Source organism: Tursiops truncatus, chromosome 8, assembly GCF_011762595.2.
Source record: "Tursiops truncatus isolate mTurTru1 chromosome 8, mTurTru1.mat.Y, whole genome shotgun sequence".
NCBI classification, from domain to species: domain Eukaryota; kingdom Metazoa; phylum Chordata; class Mammalia; order Artiodactyla; family Delphinidae; genus Tursiops; species Tursiops truncatus.
This window is the reverse complement of record NC_047041.1, coordinates 103,309,569-103,331,259: the sequence shown is the minus strand read 5'-3', so window position 1 is coordinate 103,331,259 and position 21,691 is coordinate 103,309,569. Positions and strand designations below refer to the sequence as shown.

General features: G+C 44.3%; 1 protein-coding gene across 7 annotated transcripts in view; it reads left to right on the top strand.

Moving 5' to 3' along the window:
• CHKA (choline kinase alpha) overlaps window positions 1-21,691 on the top strand; it is a 63,346-nt gene that overhangs the window by 1,778 nt on the left and 39,877 nt on the right. The window lies entirely within an intron of this gene.

Genomic DNA, 21,691 nt, shown 5'->3' with positions numbered 1-21,691 from the left:
ACCAGGTTGAGTGCAGTATCTAGAAACTGGCTCGCTGGCTGGCTGCCACCGATAAGCCCCAAATCCAGTTTTAGTCATTTGATTCCTTTTCTCTGCCCAGTGCTTCGCCAGAGCCGCAAATGCAGCAAAATTAACTGAGCTTCACTTTCTTTTTGTGCCTGTGGCCTCTCTTACAGATATGCCTAGGAGCAGTGAGAATCATAAAGGTAGAAAGAGAAAAGAAAACCAAAGAATTGCTTAATGAAACCTTTGTTTTTTTCCTGAAATGAAACTGTCTCCCAAACTATCACATTTAGTTAGGCCTGAAAATTCTCAGTGAGAAGATCATCCGAGGCCATGTGATCGTCAGGTCGTCCAGCTGTAAAGTGGAAAACGTAGAGGGGCAGTGACTTGCCTGAGGTCAGTGGCTCTGTGCTGACATCACAGTGAGCTGCCAGGTCTCTTGAACCCACCTCCTACTCCAGTGCTCTTGCCTGTTGCCTATGAAAACGTTTCGGCTACCCTGGATCCAGCTGTAAGATGTTTTTGAGGTGCTTTTCTGGGGAGTGTCACTCATTAGATAAACCTTTGTGTTTTTGCTCAAACCTGACATTCTAAAAGCTTTGAGGATGCCGATGAAAAAACTGATCGGTAGTCAATCTAAGAAGGAAATGGAAAATTTTATTCAAGTCAGACTGAGGATTATAACCCGGAGACAGCCTCTCCGAGAGCTCTGAGAACTGTTCTGAAGAGGTAGAGGGGGAGGCCCAAATATATGTGATTGTTGCACAGGGGGTGCGTGCAGTCGAGCTCACATCTCAGCAGAAGGTGGCTGCTAGTCATGAGGAATGACTTCTTAATTAATGCTGTTAGTGCCTTTCTAAGTGTGGGAAGGTGCAAGGATAAAAGATTTCTACAGAAAATATAATATCTCTCTGAGGGTCAGTTCTGTCATTTTTCTGAGGGCATGGAGTACTTCATCCTGATCTTTGCCCTGAATTCCTTTCAGGGTATATTGTAAGTCAGCAACTACAGTGGCTAATGATTTGATTCTTGTTGAACTGGATAGTGGGCAGGATTCTTTATTCTGCAGTCCCTTCCCTTTCGGTTGTAATTTCAGCCAAGGTTTGGGAGGCATTTCGTGACCAGTCTGTCCCACTGCGTTAAGAATGCTCATTCCCAGGCCAGGGGAAGATTCTGTTGATAGGCCACTCAGTGTGCTGTTAGTGGACTAGGCCCTGTTAACAGTAGCGAAAAGTCTCTGGACCACCTATCTTAGTAGTCTGTTATGCTCCAGGAAAAGTTTCCTTCTTTTTTTAAAAAAAAATTTTTTTTTTAATTATTTATTTTTGGCTGCGTTGGGTCTTTATTGCTGTGCACAGGCTTTCTCTAGTTGTGGCGAGCAGGGGCTACTCTTCGTTGCAGTTCGCGGGCTTCTCTTATTGAGGAGCACGGGCTCTAGGCACGCAGGCTTCAGTAGTTGTGGCACACGGACTCGGTAGTTGTGGCTCGCGGGCTCTAGAGCGCAGGCTCAGTAGTTGTGGCGCACGGGCTTACTTGCTCCGCGGCATGTGGGATCTTCCTAGACCAGGGCTCGAACCTGTGTCCCCTGCATTGGCGGGTGGCTTCTTAACCACTGCGCCACCAGGGAAACCCCAAAGGTTGCTTCTTGTTGCTTCTTCCCATATCTAGAGCTATACGATCATAATCGTTGGTCTTATAGAACTGTAAGTTTGGTCAATCGTTTCAAGTTGGCTAATCATCATTAATTTTATTGCAGGCTTAGTCACACACTTGGTAATGCAAGAAACAGTAATCTTGTAAAATAGGCAGAATACTGGTAATATAGCTAGTGACATTAATAAGATCATAAGTAAGTATTTAAGCTAAGAACTTCCATTAGGTTTGGCCCAGTATCACCCCAGGTTGTCTGACCAGTGTGTTCTGGGCCAGTTGCTGTCTTTAAGGGAAATAATATACTGGCATTATATGTGAAGTTCACCAAAGATGTCTTCAACTGCAAGGTGAGTGAGTGGTGGGTCATTGTGACCCCTAACAGGATTGGGAAAGGAGTTACATGGTTGGCTCCAGAAGAAGAAAAATTGATCTTTATGGTTGAGCAGGTATTTCTGTCATTGGGGAGGTCTGGTTAACACATAACGTAGATGCGCGATGCATGCCGGAGGGGAGGGAGGAGGCCAAATGGGCAGAGAAAAATTTTATGTTTAAATTTTTCTTGTCTTGCCTTAAAATATGAATTTTTATTTCATCAAGGATGTTTTGTTTGTTTTCTCCAGGAATCAGTGGTCTTGGAAGACAGAGCTTTCCTTTCGGTTTGGTGGACCTTTTAAAATAATGTTGTATGGTGTGATACACTGCCTCAGTCCTGTTTTCTGGAATAGAATGTAGTTATGGAATGAGTTTAACAAGGAGAAAAGAGGTGATTTAGGATAAGGGAAAGTGGGTGATGCCTAGCTTTAAAAAAAAAGGCAAAAGAGGTAGTTCAAGTGGGGAAAGATATACAGTTGGTTGAAATTCAGTGGCCCCCCCATAGCCAGTCCATGTACAGGTTCTGGCTGTCACGTGTTCCTGATCCGCCTCTCCAGCCCCGGCTCTTTGCTGGGTGCCCGCCTCAGCGCAGCCCATCCAGTCCGTCCCACACTTGACCCTTCTGCCCCTCCCCACCCTGGAATATGTTTCTCCTGCTTCTTTTCTTTGAGTTATTATCAGCAGCTGGCTGGTGCCTCAGGATTATTTCTCACCCTTTGCATTGGCTCAGAAAGCCCTCCTCAGCACTCGGTGGCAGCTAAACCCTAGTGAACTGCTCTTGTGCCCACACCTCCGGTCTGCTCCAGGCCCGCTGTCCTTGCTTAGACCCTGTAACAGGAGGCACCTGTGGATATCCACCCATGCTTTGGGTGGCCACCCCCCCTCCATTCTGTATCCCACTGCCAGGGATTTCTCAAATATCCTGACTCCTTTGTTTAAAAGTTTACTGTGGCGTCCTGTAGCTGGAGAATAAAATCCAAACTTGTTTGCATGGTTTATACTTGGGCCCCAGCCTTAATTTTTCAGGGTGGTTCTTTTTTTGTTGCTGTTTTAAAATCATTCCTTTCCCCTAACCAGCAGCAACTAACAGTGAGCTAGTTACACTTGTCCTTGCACTTCTTGAATGAGCTTTGTGTTTTCAGTCTCCAGACCTTTCTTTGCTCCTACACTCTGCCTGGCAGCCTGATGTCTGCCTTTTTTTTTTTAAATAAATTTATTTATTTATTTAATTTTTGGCTGCCTTGGGTCCTTGTTGCTGCACATGGGCTTTCTTTTAGTTGCAGTGACCGGGGGCTACTCTTTGTTGCGGTGTGTGGGCTTCTCATTGCGGTGGCTTCTCTTGCTGCGGAGCACCGGCTCTAGGCGCGCGGGCTTAGTTGCTCCGCGGCATGTGGGATCTTCCTGGACCAGGGCTCCAACCTCTGTCCCTTACACCAGCAGGCGGATTCTTAACCACTGCACCACTAGGGAAACCCCCTGGTGTCTGCTTTTAAAATACCTCCTTCAAGGCCTAACTTAGAGAGCCAGAGAGAATTAGTTTCTTCCTCATTTAGGTTTCTTCCATACCACTTCATGCATACACATCTTTATGTCACAGCACTTACCACATTATGTGTGTTCATTCGTTCAAGTCTGTTAGATTGAATTCCTAGAGGGCATGTCGTGTTCATCTTTGTATCTCCAGTAGTAGAAGAGTGCCTGACTTTAGCACCTGGATTTTCGCTTAAATTGGCTTCTTTGCTGTCCTCCTAATGTGATGATAGGGCTCTTTGTAATCAGACTACTGGTTGCCTGAGTTCCTCCAGCTATGAGTGGTATAGGGAAAGATAAAAATTACTGTAACATGAAAATTGTCATTAATGTACTGACCACTTGGAAATTTTGTCCATGCCCGGACATCACAGCTGAACACTAGCTTCTGTCTCTGCCCATCAAATCAATGTTTGTTATTATCACGCTCATTGCTGGTGGATAGAACAGTCACAGTGAGTTGTGAAATGAAATTGTAAATCTTGCAAAAGATGCAAGATATCATGAAGTTTGATGAAAGAAATGTTTGTGGACTATTAAAGTTTTACACACATCTCCCCACAGACCCACTACGAGTTGAGAAATGATAGGATAGATGGTACCATGGGCCCTTCAAAATCAGATCATTTAAATATCAAAAGACAGAGAGGGCCTTGAAAAGACTGGCAAAGTCCTCAGCTGTGTTTGCAAAAGTATACAGTAAAAGTCAAAGGAGTGAATTGTGCTTTATGGTGCTATCTTAAAGGGTTTTGGAAAAATTATGCCAAAACTCCCTACTTGATTTCCTTTATATGTACATAGTTACTTCGATAATCTAAATTATGTTACATGTAAAGACATAAATAATTCTGTTTCATTTTTCAAGATAAAGTTTCATTTACACTTTGTTTTTACTACACACTGTGAAAATTTGGTCCCTTAGGGGCCTTACTTCTTTTTTAAAAAAAATTAATAAACTTAACTTTTTTTAGAGCAGTTTTAGATTCACAACCAAATTGGGCAGAAAGTACAGAGAGTTCCCATTATACCCCCCTCCCCCCACAGCCTCTCACTGTTGACATCATTCTTCTCCTGCAGTGGTACATTTGTCACAGTCCACGAACCTACACTGACACATCATTATCACCCAAAGTCCACAATTTACATTAGGGTTCACTCTTGGCGGTGTACCTTGTACAGGTTTGGACAAATGTATAATGATGGGTACTATATCCACCATTGTAGGATCCTACAGAATAGCCTCGTGGCCCAAAAAGTCCTCTGTCCTCTGCCGATTTATCCCTCCCTCCCCTCAAACCCTGATCTTTTTTTTTTTTTTTTTTTTTTTTTTTTTGCGGTATGCGGGCCTCTCCCTGTTGTGGCCTCTCCCGTTGCAGAGCACAGGCTCCGGACATGCAGGCTCAGCGGCCATGGCTCACGGGCCCAGCCGCTCCACGGCATGTGGGATCTTCCCGGACCGGGGCACGAACCCGTGTCCCCTGCATCGGCAGGCAGACTCTCAACCACTGCGCCATCAGGGGAGCCCAAACCCTGATCTTTTAAGTGTCTCCATAGTTTTGCCTTTTCTAGAATGTCATATGGTTGGAATCATACAGTATAGCCTTTTCAGATTGTCTTCTTTCATTTAATAACATGCATTTAAGTTTGCTCCGTGTCTTTTCATGGCTTGATAGCATATTTTGTTTTAGTGCTGAATCATATTCCATTGTATGGGCGTACCACAGTTTATCCGTTTGCCTGCTGAAGGATATCTGATCTGTGTTTTGGTTTTTTGGCCCCAAGGCATGTGGGATCTTAGCTCCCCGACAAGGGATCAGACACGTACCCCCTGCATTGGAAGGTGAAATCTTAACCACTGGACCGCCAGAGAAGTCCCTGAAGGATGTCTTGATTGCTTCCAAGTTTTGACAGTTAGGAATACAGCTGTTATGAACATCTGTGTGCAGGCTTTTCTCTGGACATGTTTTCAGTTCATTTGGGTAAATACCAACAAGCCCAGGTGCTGGATTATATGGTAAGAGTATGTTTAGTTTGGTAAGAAGCTGCCAAACCATCTTCCAAAGGGGCTGCACCATTTTGCATCGCCACCAGCAGTGAATGAGTTCCTGTTGTTCCACATCCTCCAGCATTTGGTGTTGTCAGTATTCTGGATTTTGGCCATTCTACTAGGTGTGTAGTAGTATCTTGTTTTAATTTGTGATTCTCTAATGGCAAATGATGTTGAGCATCTTTTCCTATGCTTACTTGCCATCTGTGTATCTTCCTTGCTCAGGTGTTGCTTGGATCTTCCGCCCTTTTTTTTTTTTTTTTTTTTTTGTGGTACGCGGGCCTCTCACTGTTGTGGCCTCTCCCGTTGCGGAGCACAGGCTCCGGACACGCAGGCTCAGTGGCCATGACTCACGGGGCCAGCCGCTCTGCGGCATGTGGGATCCTGCCGGACCGGGGCAGGAACCCGCGTCCCCTGCATCGGCAGGCGGACCTCAAACCACTGCGCCACCAGGGAAGCCCCCACCCATTTTTAATCAGGTTGTTTTCTTATTGTTGAATTTCAAGAGTTCTTTGAATGTTTTGGATAATAGTCCTTTATCAAATGTCTGTTGCAAATATTTCCTTCCAATTAGTGGCTTGCTTTGCATTCTCGATAGTGTCTTTTGCAGAGGAGAATTTTTTAATGTTAATGAAGTCCAGCTTATCAGTTATTTCTTTCAGGGATCATGTCTCTGAAGTTGTATCTAAAACATCATCACCTAGATTTTCTTTAATGTTATGTTCTAGTTTTTTAGATTTTCTTTAATGTTATGAACTAGATTTTCTTTAATGTTATGTTCTAGTTTTATAGTTTTGCATCTTACATTTAGGTCAATGATCCATTTTGAGTTAATTTTTGTGAAGGTATAAGGTCTGTGTCTAGATTTCATTTTTTTGGCTGGGGCTGTCAAGTCCTTCCAGCACCATTTGTTGAAAAGACTATCCTTTCTCCACAGTATTGTTTTTGCTCTTTGTCAAGATCAGTTAACTGTATTGATGTGGGTCTGTTTCTGGCCTCTGCATTCTGTTCCATTGATTTATTTGTCTGTTTTTTTTGTTTTGGCCAGTATCACGCTATCTTGATTCCTGTAGCTTTATAGTAAGTCTTGAAATCTGTACGATCAGTCCTCAGACTTTGTTCTTCTTCAGTATTGAGTTGGCTGTTCTAGGTCTTTTGCTTCTCCATGTAACTTTAGAATCAGTTTGTTGATATGCACCAAGTAACTTGCTGGGATTTTTATTGGGATTGCATTGAATCTATAAATCCAGTAGGGAAGAACTGACATCTTGACAATATTGAGTCTTCCTGTTCACAAACATGGAATATCTCTCCATTTATTTAGTTCTTTGATATCTTTCGTTAGAATTTTGTAGTTTTCCTCATATAGATCTTGTACATATTTTGTTAGATTTATACCTCAGTATTTAATTTGGGGGGGGTGCTAATGTAAATGGTAACACGTCTTTAATTTCATTGTCTACTTGTTCATTGCTGGTATACAGGAAAGCAACTGATTTTTGTATATTAACCTTGTATCGCATAACCATGCTATAATTGCTTATTAACTCCAGGAGTTCTTTTCTTCAGTCTAGTCTCTTGGCTTGCTCATCTCTGACCCTTATGCCCACCGTCTCCTTCCTTGGTTTCCTCTCTGGCGGAGCCTGGCAGTCAGCCTAGACTCCCTCCATGATCTCACCATCCTCTGTCCACTGGCAGGGAATCTTTTACCGCCCTAGGACAGCCCTCATCTTTAGCTTTGCATTAGCCCATCTTGCATCCACAACCAGGCTGCCATCTCCCTGTAAATCAACATTCAATCATCTCATTGTGCCTAGTACTTTTTTTGTTGAATATCGCAGTAGTCTAGGGCCTGGTGATGAAACAATAAAAACATAAGGCCCAGGAGGTCCATGTGGGCTAGAAGGGCTGTGGGGCACTTTGTGGAGAAAGTGGGAGCATCCCTGAACTCTGAGAGGTAGAAGGACCTTTCAGGTGGGAAGAGGAGGCAGAGGTGTGCTGTGTCCCAAGGATGCTAAGGTTGGTGGCTTGAAATGGGTATTTTAGAAATACTTTCTGAGGGACATTTGGTAATGACCGGACACATTTTTTTTTTTTTGTGGTATGTGGGCCTCTTACTGTTGTGTCCTCTCCCGTTGTGGAGCACAGGCTCCGGACGCGCAGGCTCAGCGGCCATGGCTCACAGGCCCAGCCGCTCCACGGCACATGGGATCTTCCCGGACCGGGGCACGAACCTGCGTCCCCTGCATCGGCAGGCGGACTCTCAACCACTGCGCCACCAGGGAAGCCCCCGGACACATTTTTGATTGTCACGATTTCATGGTGGTGGTGGTGGTGGTATTACTGGCATCTAGTGGGTAGAGGGCAGGGATACTGTTCAACATCCTACAGTGCTCAGGACAGCACTTCCTCTCCGTGCCCTGAATGTGGACAGTGCTTAGGTTGAGCAGCCTGGAGCAGAGGATTGAAGACCGAGCTTTTCTCTGTCCTGCACACTTTTTTTTTTTAATAAATTTATTTATTTTATTTATTTATTTTTGGCTGTGTTGGGTCTTCGTTGCTGTGCGCAGGCTTTCTCTAGTTGTGGCGAGCGGGGGCTATTCTTCATTGTGGTTCGTGGGCTTCTCATTGCGGTGGCTTCTCGTTGCAGAGCACGGGCTCTAGGCGCATGGGCTTCAGCAATTGCAGCATGCGGGCTTCAGTAGTTGTGGCACACGGGCTCAGTAATTGCGGCTCACGGGCTCTAGAGCGCAGGCTCAGTAGTTGTGGCTCACGGGCTTAGTTGCTCTGTGGCATGTGGGATCTTCCGGGACCAGGGCTGGAACCCGTGCCCCCTGCATCGGCAGGCGGATTCTTAACCACTGCGCCACCAGGGAAGCTGTCCCACACACTCTTTTTTTTTTTTTTTTGCCGTACGTGGGCCTCTCACTGTTGTGGCCTCTCCTGTTGCGGAGCACAGGCTCCGGACGCGCAGGCTCAGCGGCCATGGCTCACGGGCCCAGCTGCTCCGCAGCATGTGGGATCTTCCTGGACCGGGGCACGAACCCGCGTCCCCTGCATCGGCAGGCGGACTCTCAACCACTGCGCCACCAGGGAAGCCCCCACACACTCTTAAAGATTGATAATAAACAACTGACATTATCTCCTGTAATCTTCACAGACCCCTACTAGATATTCTTACACCATCTTACAGAGTAATTTGCCCAAGACCATGCAGCTGTCTGCAGAGCCAGCAGCCCACCTGGGACAAAGCCTGTTCTCGTAACTGTGCCTGTAGACTTGGTGTTGAGAGAGCTGGGAGTTGACACCTGTTCCTGATTACTGTGTATTATGCTGTCATTTTACTGAAGTGCTTTTTTCCCCCTGAGCTGTGGTCGTTTCAAGTTGAATTTTAGATGGTTAGAAGAAATTTTGCAAAGGTCTCCTTTTTTCTTGTTTGTGCTCTAAATTCAGTAGCTCTTTTGATATTACGCTGTCTTCTATTTTCCTTGCAGGCCCTGAACCTTAGGGAGACTAAGTCCTGTGTGTGCTGGGCTTTGCGCCATGTTACTTGTGGACAGTTTGCAGAGATTTCAGTGGCTTTTTTGGTTTTCAGCAAAGTACAGTTGGTTAGGTGCAGACGAGAAATTTCCCATCTCGGTTTAGCAGGTGAAAACGTTTGTGTTAAAGGCTTCTCTGGAGCAGGCAGTGTCTCAGGTTTCTCGTTGTCTGAGCTGACTCACCTAGATGGACTCCTTTTCCAAATGGTTAAAAATACATAGATGTTTTTGATGGATGAATGGATGAGCAGAGTGTGGCATATACCTGTAATCAGATATTATTCAGCTTTGATAAAAAGGAGATTCTGACACGTTACAACATGGCTGAACCTGGAGGACGTTCTGCTAAGTGAAATAAGCCAGTCAAAAAAGAGAAATATTGTATGATGTCACTGCTGTGAGGTCCCTAGAGAAGTCAGATTCATAGGGACACAGTATCCTGGTGGGTGCCCGGGGCTGGAGGATGGGGAATGGGGCGTTAGTGTTTAAAGGGCACGGAGTGTCAGCTTTATGGGATGAGCAGTCCTGGAGGCAGAAGATGGTGATGGTTGCACAAGAATGTGAATGTACTTAATGCCACTGAACTGTACACTTACCGGTGTTTAAGATGGCAAATTGTACGTTATGTGTGTTTCACCTCAGCTTAAGTATTGGGAAAAAAGTAATCTAGATGTTTGACGTGAGGAATGGCATATTTCAAGACCTTGGGCACTTCACCAACTTGTTGTATCACTACAGCATGCATTTTCCCCATGTAGAATGCTGCAGAATAAAACAGAAACAACCTCGTTAAGACCTGATAAGTCTACAAATAAAGGATACAAGCCATTTGTAAAGCTACTTGTATTAAATACATGTTGCTAAAATAAAAACTATGTTATACAGTAGACCACTATCTAGTGAAGTGATTTTACTCCAAAACTTAAAAAATTGTTTCTGTGGGGCAAAGAGAGTGCACACAATAGTGCAGAGGCTCTCTCCCCTGCATTCACTTTATCACTTGTAGTTAAAATTACCAACTACTTCCTGTCACACACTGAGTACTTGAAGCACAGGGTGTGACATTCCCAAGTGCCCAGGACCTGCCCCGTGTAGACCAGCTTCCTGCTGCCGTGTTAAAGTGTCACACAACACAGCACGAATGGACCACATCTACTGGACTGTTCGGCCTTATCTTTGACTTGAATTTGACCTCCTTTCTACACATGGAGTATATTTTCAATCTATGAGAACTTTTCAGAGCAAGCAAACTTGAATGATAGTTTTTATAGCCAACACCTGCCAGTAGCATTCGGTGTTTTTCACAAGGTGGATGAACAGTCTGGGAGGATTTGTGAAGCGGCCAGGAACCAAGATGCCATCTTGCCCTGCAGCTTTGTGGCTGGAGAGGGAGTGATGAGGGAAGGGCCGTACCGTGGTCCCACCCTGAGGACTGAGCCTTAGAAGGTGGGGAGCTGGAAGGCTAGTTTTTACAGTTGCTGTGGCCCAGCCACCTTCCTTTGCTTCCCTGCGTTACAGTTGAGTCCTCTCTGTATTTGAGTGGGGAGCCCTCTTGCCACCTCTGACCTCCTGGGTAAAGTACAGCTGTGCCATAAGTGGTGAGCTGATAGACCTTTAAGTCAGGAGTGTTACCTCATTTGCCTCATGGCGGGGAAATGTTCATTTTCTTCTCCCTCCTTGAAAATCTCCACTGCCATTAAGTCTGGAAATTAACTGTACTTTATCCCAAATGTGAGAGTAACCTGTTTGAATTGTAGTGACCTGTTAGCAAGTTAAGAGGATCTTGATTGATTTTGTGCCTTACCAGGGTTTTGGGGTTTGTCCTGTGTTTAGGTAACATGTAAATTTCCCCAAGATGCTTCACTGTCTAACACAGTCGACTTCTGTTGGAAAGGATTACGCTTCAGGTTCTGGAACAGTGGGGCTAATGTAGAAAAAGATGAGTTGGGGGAGGTGAGAATCAACTTGCCTAAACCTAGAACTGCCTCTAAAGTTGAAGGTTGGAAAAGTCACCAAGAAACAAATTGATCATTACTATTATAGATTGATATCAGTGAAAAACATTTTGGCTTTTTAAAGGGCTCAGTCAGGCAGTTCAGGGCTGAAAATGAGGCCTGGGCCTAAAAATCCTGAAACGTACACAGGGTATTATCTGTTATGTGACTAGAGTAAAGAAATTAGCAGGAAAGTTTCAATTAACTGGAGCCCAAGTTACTAAACATTTTCCTTAATTTTTTTTAAGAGAAAGTGTGAAAATAAGAAAAAGCAGTATTACTTTAAGCATTAAGAACATTCCCTGGCCTGCCTTGGAAGCCGTTCACATCTGAGTTCCTCTGTGTGTGTCTTAACCTCCCTAGCATTCTGTAGTGATATTTCATGTTCAGAACAAGGGCCCCAGGCCAGTGAGGGGCTTGAAACATGAACAGGTACATCACATTTGCCACCCTATATTTAAGGCAGGAACGGAGGGAGGTACGAAGAGTTTTTAGATTTTCCACAAGAGTGTTTTATTTGTTAGCCTCTAATTATCTTGTGGTTAGGATGGTACTTCATACCGACCTGATGATTAACCAGGAGATCAGTTGAGTGGGATAGCTCCCTCCTTGAGCATTCATTGCTTTTATTTGTGAAGGGATTACAGAGGACAGTTGGAAAAAAACAAGGGTTATTTTTGCTCATTTTGTTAAAGAAAAAAAATCTTTGAGTAGATAATCAGTGTACTGGCTTTAAGATTCAAACATTACAAAAGGGTGTCTTTCTCCCACCTCTGACCCCAGCGCCTCTCCCTAGAAGCAAGCACTTCCAGAGAGATGTCATGCATACATTAGTATATGTGGGTGTATTCGTTTCTTCAGCGAACACTGAGAGCTGCAATGTGCTAGGCCCTGTGCGAGGGGCTGAGAATGTGTAGCTTCCCCTCCCTCTTTAATACTTAACAGTAGATCACTTTTTTTGCACTAAAAGCAGCACTGTGTCTTGGAGACTGTTTTATATTGGTATTTATTGAGCTACCTTATTCTTTTGAATAGCCATATAGTGTTATATTTTAATTGAAATAACATTTTGATCTTTTCAGGACAGTTTGAATGCTAGAACTTCTGCTTTGTTAAGTTAATCATGGTAATAAAAGATTCCATTCATTAAGTGCTCAGGTACTACGTTAATCTGGGCAGTGAGCCTCAGGGAGAGGAATTCTTTTTTTTTTTTTAAGATGAAAGTTACTTTAATTTATTTATTTTATTTATTTATTTATTTATTTTTGGCTGTGTTGGGTCTTCGTTTCTGTGCGAGGGTTTTCTCTAGTTGGCGGCGAGCCGGGGCCACTCTTCATCGCGGTGCGCGGGCCTTTCACTGTCACGGCCTCTCTTGTTGCACAGCACAGGCTCCAGATACGCAGGCTCAGTAGTTGTGGCTCACGGGCCTCGTTGCTCCGTGGCATGTGGGATCTTCCCAGACCAGGGCTTGAACCCATGTCCCCTGCATTGGCAGGCAGATTCTCAACCACTGTGCCACCAGGGAAGCCCCAAGGGAGAGGAATTCTTAACCCCAGGGGCTCAGAGAGGCTGAGTAGCTTGCCAGGAGTTAAAGTGTTAATAAGTGGTGACTCCTGTCTAGTTCTAACACAGTATGATGGTTATTTCAGCTAGTCACTCAGGTGTGCACTTCAGTTTAGGCAGAGATAACATACACCTGTCTCTATTTTTGCCCAGATTTTTTGTGATAAGCAGTTCTCTACAATAGTACCTATTGCTTGCAAGGTATGTGCAAAAGTATCCTGAGAGTATGATGTCTGGCAGGGACTTCAAATGACCTTGAGCGTGTTGACGAGTCCTGTATTTTAGGTAAGTAATAAAGTCAAGTGGCATATCTCCCCTGAGGTCCAGTTAGTGCTCCCATGGGTTAGAAACCTCAGCAGGCAGGCATCCTGTCACAGTCCAGGGCCAAGTGACATTCATATAGACGAGTCATGTGGAGAAGGCAGGGGTCCCCCCAGGTGTCTGACCTTTTCAGGGACCCTGTTTTACTGATGAGAACTGCGAACAGACCTGGTTTGTGAGTCACCCTTTGTCCGTTTTGGACTGTGAATAAGGGTGAGTAGGATTCTGTAGGGTATACGTACGATGGCAGGTAATTAATGCCTGAAGTTACAGTTGTGGCCTTTTACTGCTCTCCCCTGCACATAGGCTACTGGAAATTTCATCTTTTCCGAGTCTTCCTCTCTTAGTTTTCCTGCGTTGCGTTTGGCCTGCCAGCGCAGGGGTGGAATTCAGGATGCTGCATAAAGAGTACTGTGGAAGCCACCTGGTTCAGAGATGTTCACAACTACTGAAGCATAATTTTAAAACTTTGGAAAGTCCAGAGATTATGAACAGCACTGAAGTGAGCCAATCGGCAGGAGGAGGGCAAAGGGCACGGGAGGCCAGCGTTGGCAAACCTTCCCTCCCCAGGCTTTATTCTGGAATCTTTTCTCTTGATGGTTTTGACAATAGCCTGGATGGTGGAAGGTGCCTGGGCTCTGGAAACCAGGTCATGGGAGAGTGGAGAAGGTGGTGGGCTGTGTGTGTGTGTGAGCCCTCCCTGACAGGCCTCAAACTGGGGGGCTGCAGGAGTAGGCCGCAGAAAGATACGTGGGGAGGAGAAAAAGAAGTGTATGGCCAGGACCAGAGGGAAGCACCTTTGGTCGTGCTGGTGGGGGACAGATGCCACCTCCAAATAGAGTTACAGGTAGGTGTGGGAAGCTGGAAACCCAGTGTAACCACAGAGGTTTCCTGAAACTCGGTAACTTCTCTCATTCCAAAGTCCTTAGTAATGCTGCTTCTTTTTCCAGATCCTAAAATCAGAGGCATGTTTTTTTTTTTTTTTTCTATGTTTGTCCATATGTACAAACCAAGTATTGAATGCCAGAAGCCAACCTTTCAGTAAGGCACCCTTTCCTCCTCTGTGTCATATTTTTTTTTTTTTAAACATCTTTATTGGAGTATAATTGCTTTACAATGGTATGTTAGTTTCAGCTTCACAACAAAATGAATCAGTTATATATACACATATGTTCCCATATCTCTTCCTGCTTGCGTCTCCCTCCCTCCCACCCTCCCTATCCCACCCATGTTTTTGAGGGCTTGATTTCTCCTAGGGTCTAGAGTTTCATTGGAAGTGTTCACTACTTGGGAGCACATTTTAATCAAATGGTGATTGCCATGGATCATACACACGGAGCTTAATATTAAGAGGACGGTCATTCATAGGTTCAAATAAATCAATGAATGGTCGATTTAATAAACTAAGGCAAGTTATCACGGGTTTAGAAAGGAAAAAGACAGCATTATTGAGATGTAATTCACATAATATAAAATTCACCCTTTTAAATGGTACAGTTCAGTGTTTTTTAGTATTTTTACAGAGTTATACGGCGATCACTGCTGTTTTTTCAGAACACTTTCATCACCTCAGAATGAAGCCCTGTACCATTAGCGTTCTCTTCCTGTTCTCCCCTCTCCCTAGCTCCTGGCAACCACTGATCTACTTACTTTTTATGGATTTGTCTCTTCTGGACATTTCATATAGATGGACTCATACAACATGCATGGCCTTTTGTGACCAGTTTCTTTCATTTAGCATCATGTTTTCTAGGTTTATCTGTGTTGTAGCATGTATTGATACTTCATTCCCTTTTATGGCTGAATAATATTTCATTGCTTGATACACCGCAGTTTATTCATTCATTAATTGATGGACATTTGGATTCTTCCCCTTTTTTGGCTATTATAAACATTTGTGTTCAGTGTTTATGAGGACATATGTTTTCATTTCTCTTGGGTATCTGTCTAGGAGTGAAATTGCTGGGTCATTTGGTAACTCAACATTTAACTTTTTGAAGATGTCACTGATCTTTTGAAGCCCTCTGTCAGAGGATCTCCACAGACCCCAACAAATATCCCTATTGGGTTTGAGAGGATATTGGACAAGATTATTGTTGCTTTGACCCATTGTGATCTTTTAACCAGCAACTTTTTTTTTTTTTTTTTGGCGGTACGCGGGCCTCTCACTGTTGTGGCCTCTCCCGTTGCGGAGCGCAGGCTCAGCGGCCATGGCTTACGGGCCCAGCCGCTCCGCAGCACGTGGGATCTTCCCGGACCGGGGCACGAACCCGTGTCCCCTGCATCGGCAGGCGGACTCTCAACCACTGCGCCACCAGGGAAGCCCTTACCAGCGCCTTTTTTCCCCTTGCTTCCAGTGATCTTGGTTTTATACATATACTAAATTACCAACTGATTTTTGAGAAGAGTTCATTATAGTATATGCTGGTGATTGTGTATTAGATGCCATAAAGTTTTATGTGAAACAACCTCTCTTTATTAAAAATTACATTTATAAAGTAGTAAAGAATAAAATTTTGAAAATAATAAAATAGCTTTATCAAATCTGAACATTTGGCTTCGGGTTCCCTTCTTTTGCCTAGAGGTAACCACCGTTTTGCATTGGTGTTAAAATTCTGTTTCATTCTGAAATAAGATTCTGATCTTTAGAACAGAATTTTGAAGTCTTTTATAACCTGTGTATTTGGTCTAAGTGCTGAAACATTAGAGCATTTTTTGTGACAGGTGTACTTGCAGTAGGGTGGTTCATGTATGGGGGGTTAATAATCCTGTGAGTCATGGAGCCTTTGGTTCATGTTTGACCGTAGGTAACCAGTTGTCATCTAGGCTTCTATTTTAAGAAGACCTTTCACACCAGGAAGGCGTGATGATATTTCCTGCTGCAAGGAACTTTGAGAGGAAGTAGCATCAAATGCCAGATCTTAGTTTCGTGGAGTGGTTTTTGTTTTGAAATGATTTTGTGGAATTTTTCAGGGTTCTTTTAAAATTAATTGCAGTCGGGCTTCCCTGGTGGCGCAGTGGTTGGGAATCCACCTGCCAATGCAGGGGACACGGGTTCGAGCCCTGGTCCGGGAGGATCCCACATGCCGCGGAGCAACTAAGCCCGTGCACCACAACTACTGAGGCTGAGCTCTAGAACCTTCGAGCCACAGCTACTGAAGCCCGCGTGCCTAGAGCCCGTGCTCTGCAACAGGAGAGGCTGCTGCAGTGAGAAGCCCGCGCACAGCAACGAAGACCCAACGCAGCCATAAATTAATTAATTAATTAAAAAATAAAAAGGGAAATCTCTTTTTAAAAAATTGAAATAAATAAATAAATAAATAAAATTACAATCAATACGATGCCAACTGTGATAGTTTCTTTGACCCGTTTCTGGATCAACTAAAATTTTAGATTATCTGCTGTTTTACATCTTCCAATTTTCTTTTCTCCTCTTAATGATTAGTGCAGTTAATTATCGCTTCATTTGAGGTGGGTAAAGAATTGACATTTATCAGTTTGGGGGGAAGTTATTTAGCATAGAATCACTAAGGCGTACATCAAGAAATCCATTTAAATAAAGTTGCTAACTTTCAGTATGTTTCATAGTTTATTTTCATTAACTATTTTTCCCTTATTGATGTACTTACAAATATTCCCTTTGCAATAATTTTTTAACTTTAAAATATTTCATGCCATTTGTTAACTTTATGTATATCTTGAAGCATTAAAAAATTTCATTATCTTCACTAGCAGTTTAATGGTTTAAAAAATTATATTTTTGATAATATCAAGTTTTAATTGATTAAAAAACAGGTCAAACGAGATATGAGACAGGAGTTCTGACACCACTGCCAGGTGAAGAGTGAACCGGTGTGGCTCTGTTTTAGGACACTTCGGCAGTAGGCATCAAGAAATGTTAAAATGGTAGTGCCCTTTGGTCCAGAAAACCCAGCTTTAAAGGGTCTCCTCAAGATTTATGCAATCTTGTGCATAAAGATTGACATATAGGTATACATTTGTAGAGTTGTGTGTAGAAGTAAAAAATAATGGGAAAACTCTGTCTTTAGCATTAGGCAGTTGGTTAAACCATGCTGTATCTTTAAGGTGAAATTCCATGCACAATTAAAAATGATGTTTTTAATGCTGAATTGAGGGAAAATGCTCATAAGTGGAAAATGAACTTTGTAGAGCAGTATATTCACCATGATCCCTTTTTTTTTTTTTTTTTTTTGCGGTACGCGGGCCTCTCACTGTTGTGGCCTCACCTGTTGCGGAGCACAGGCTCCAGACACGCAGGCTCAGCAGCCATGGCTTATGGGCCCAGCCGCTCTGCGGCATGTGGGATCTTCCCGGACCGGGGCACGAACCCGTGTCCCCTGCATCGGCAGGTGGACTCTCAACCATTGTGCTACCAGGGAAGCCCCATGATCCCAATTTTAATAAAAAGAAAGAAATTGGGAAAAGGAGCTTAGGAAAATGACAAGAAAAAATATATACTACAGTGTTCAAAGTGGTTATATTTGAATAATAGAATTTGGGAAAGTAGTTGTCTTTTTTATTTTGGGGGGGGTCTTTCAGATTCATGTACACACAACTTTTTGGAACCTGGCTTTTAAAATCTGAAAGTCAAACAATTTAATACACGTTAAGGCAGCCTACTTTAGTTGCTTCAACAACTGATAAACTTAATTGAGTTTGAAAAAATACACCAGGTCACCCAGGTCCTTCGTCACTTGTGGTGTGTAGGTGATCTTGAATGTGCCAAGAGCAGCACAGCACTACCAAGCAACTGCTTTGTGGCTCTGTTTTCACAAATCCATTTTCTTCAGCATATAAACCAGTTAGCCTTTTGGTTCTTCAGTTTGGAGTTGGTTCTTTGTTTTTGCATGGTTTCTTTTCAAATATCCTATATGTTCTATGTGTGTTGTCATTTGATGAGTCAAATTATTCTCAATTGTAAGTTAATTCTTGATAAGCTGTATATCAAGAGAAATTGAAATTATGATTTTCGCATCTCATCAGCAGTCTGTAAAAGCAGCTCTGTGTTCTGCTCGTTATTCCATTGGTACTGTTTGAGGGACCTGTGGGGTGAGGATTAGGGACGCACACTCAGCTGGATCCCTAGGGCACTGGTTAGAATTCCCGCCAGCAGTGACTTCTCTTTTCAGTGTCCTACCTGCCATGGCTTGCTTACATATGTTGAATATGAAATAAATACGTTATTCTCATCTTATTTGATATTTTGCTTATGTGAGTATCTCTGTGCCTCCTAAGTTTAATTATGACATGTATGTTTATTATAAAGATCTTCTGCCACATGGTAAAAAGGTTGAAGTTTCAGACTTCTTTGGAATCCTTGAGCGTTCCTGGGGTTTTACTTGGAAGGATATTCTTGACAAATCCCCTGGTAAATTGGCTGTTGTATTTCTGCTGTCATTCTGTGGCGTATCTTCCCATCGTATCTTCTTCCTAGTCGAAGTATTTAGCTCATTAGTGTCTGACATTTTTCTAGGTGTTTTCTGACAGTTTGGGTCATCTGTGACAATGACATTGTTTCATTTATTTTGATTGTCACTTAAAAATCATCCATGTTTTACTTCTTCCCACTAGGGCCTATTGGGTGAGCGGCTACAGATAATACAAGAAATGAAGGATTTCCAGGTTGTGGGCTTGTTTGTGGCCAAGCCGGCCTGCTTTCCTTCTTTGGGACTCTGGGGATAAACTGAATCAAGTTAACACAGCTTAGAACAGTAGTTCATCTGTTTGCTCTCGCCGTGGACTGAGCTTTCGAGAGTATGTGACAGGAAGGAAAACTAGGGCTTTTAACTGATGTCATGCCTGTCCTGTTGCTTGGTAGCCAGAAGCCCGTGCTGGCTGTGCCTGGCTGTGGCAGGCCCTCGTGACAAGCCATGCACTTGGGGCGCGGGCCTGAGTGGAGGGGAAAGGAGAAGGCTGCCCTTCTGTCTCTGCGCCTGCCTGCTTCCTGAGCTGGGGTCGACAGCTAGCTTGCCTCCTGGGAAAGTAGGTCCTTATTCCTGGCAGAGGTTCCCAGATGCCATGATTGCTTTTCTTTAAATAAGCTGTTGAAAAATACTCTTTAAAATGACTTTTATTTACATCTGTGAAACGTTGTTTCTGTAGAAGCACATACAAGTTTCACTGGTGAAGAAAAATGAGATTTTTTTTTTCCTTTCTAAACCATTGAGATACAGTTCACATATCACATAGTTCACCTGCTTAAATTGTAGGATTCAGTGGGTTTTGGTATATGGGTTTTTTTTTTTTTTTTTGGCCGTGCAGCATGTGGGATCTTAGGTCCCCCACCAGGGATTGAACCCGCATTCCCTGCATTGGAAGCTCAGAGTCTTAACCAGTGGACTGCCAGGTAAGTTCCAGCATAGGGTTTTTAATATATCCACAGGTATGTGCAGCCATCACCACAGTCAATTTTAGAACAATTTCATACCTCGAGAGGAAACCCTGTCGCCTTTAGCCCCCTTCTGCCCCGGCCCTAGGCACCCACTCTGCAGATTGCCTCGTTCCGGACATTTCATATGAATGGAATCATTTAATATCTGGTCTTTTGTTCTGGCTTCTTTCACTGAGCATGTTTTTAAGGTTCATCCATGTTGTAGCTTGTGTCAGGACGTCATTCCTTTTTTAAAAATTGCGGTAAAATATGCATGGCATAAAATCTACCATTTTAACCATATTTAAGTGTATAGTTTAGTGGCATTAAGTCGGTCACGTAACCATCACCACTGTTGATCGCAAGAATGTTTTCATCTTGCTAAACTGAACCTCTGTGCCCATTAAACCGTAGTTCCTCATCACTGCCGGTAGCCCCTCTTTGAATTCATTAGCTCACTCCGAATCTGTTTTAGTTATTTTGTGTGTTTCCTGGAATGAGGTATGTCCTTTAGAAGTCTAGCCCTGCTGACAGCTTGAGTTTAGCCCTGTGAGACCTGTCTAGAGGCATCTGATCTCCAGAACTGTAAGATAATAAATGTGTGTGTGTGTTTTTTTTTAATTAATTAATTTATTTATTTTTGGCTGTGTTGGGTCTTCATTGCTGCGCAAGGGCTTTCTCTAGTTGCGGCGAGCGGGGGCTGCTCTTCCTTGCGGTGCGCGGGCTTCTTGTTGCCATGGCTTCTCTTGTTGCAGAGCACGGGCTCTAGGCGCGCGGGCTTCAGTAGTTGTGGCTCGTGGGCTCTAGAGCTCAGGCTTACTGAGCTAGTAGTTGTGGCGCATGGGCCTAGTTGCTCTGCGGCATGTGGGATCTTCCTGGACCAGGGCTCGAACCCGCGTCCCCCACATTGGCAGGCGGACTCTTAACCACTGCACCACCAGGGAAGCCCTGTGTGTTGTTTAAAGCCACGAAGTTTGTGGTCGTAAGTGACAGCAGCCACAGGAACAGAGACATTTGTCTTATGCAAGTTAGTACAGACCCGTCCTGACGTCGGGCTCCTGTGATGGATGGCGGTGCCCGCAGCACCACTGTGTGTCTGGCATGGCACGTGGTGCCCTCCTTCTTGTGTCCCATCTCTCAGCATGAGGGTAAAAGCAAGGATTCTGGAGCCAGATGCCGTCTTCCATTGTGGCTCTGCCACTTTCTTGCTTTGTTTCCTCCTCTGTGTGATGGAGGCAGTACTGGCACTGCCCTGTAGGTTGTCGGGAGGATGGAATGACCCCACCCTTGTTGCGTGCTCGGGACGTTGCGGCCCCAGGGCTCCATGACCCTGAGGTCTTACAGTGACTAGATTTAAGTGCTGCTCCTTTACAGAGGAGTGCATTTTTGAGGGTCACAGAGGTTTAGCAGCGTGCCCAAGATTACACAGCTAGTAAGTGCAGAACTAGGGTTTGAATCGGCTCCCTGGCTCTGAAGCCTGTGGCTTTTCTGTTACATGATGCCCTCCCCCAGGAAGAGGGGACTGTCCCTTGGGGAGCTTACAGTCTAAATTAGAGAGCCAAGGCTGACTGCCGGCTTATTAGAGAACAATATAAGATGGTCATTTACCAAATGTAACAGGGAGGAGTTTGGAGAAGGGAGGTTCTGGAAGAGTGCTGTGGTCATTGTCATTTTCAGAAAATCTCTATTGAGCATCCACCATCTGGGGCCACTGGGCCTTGAGAATTGAAGTTAGACGTGACCCGTCTTCAGGAGCTAGCAGAGAAGACAGCAAAAGATTGTTGAGGAGGTTGGACTTGGAACTTGGTTGTTTCTTTTTTGTTTGTTTTGTTTTTTGCGGTATGCGGGCCTCTCACTATTGTGGCCTCTCCTGTTGCGGAGCACAGGCTCCTGACGCGCAGGCTCAGCGGCCATGGCTCACGGGCCTAGCCGCTCCACGGCATGTGGGATCTTCCCGGACCAGGGCACGAACCCGTGTCCCCTGCATCGGCAGGTGGACTCTCAACCACTGCGCCACCAGGGAAGCCCTTGGAACTTGGTTTTAAACAGTAGGTAGTTTTTATTTTTTTATAAACTTATTTTATTCATTTATTTTTGGTTGTGTCGGGTCTTTGTTGCTGCGCGTGGGCTTTCTCTGGTTGCGACGAGCGGGGACTACTCTTCGTTGCGGTGCATGGGCTTCTCATTGCGGAACATGGGCTCTAGGCGCACGGGCTTCAGCAGTTGTGGCGCGCGGGCTCAGTAGTTGTGGCGCACAGCCTTAGTTGCTCCGCGGCAT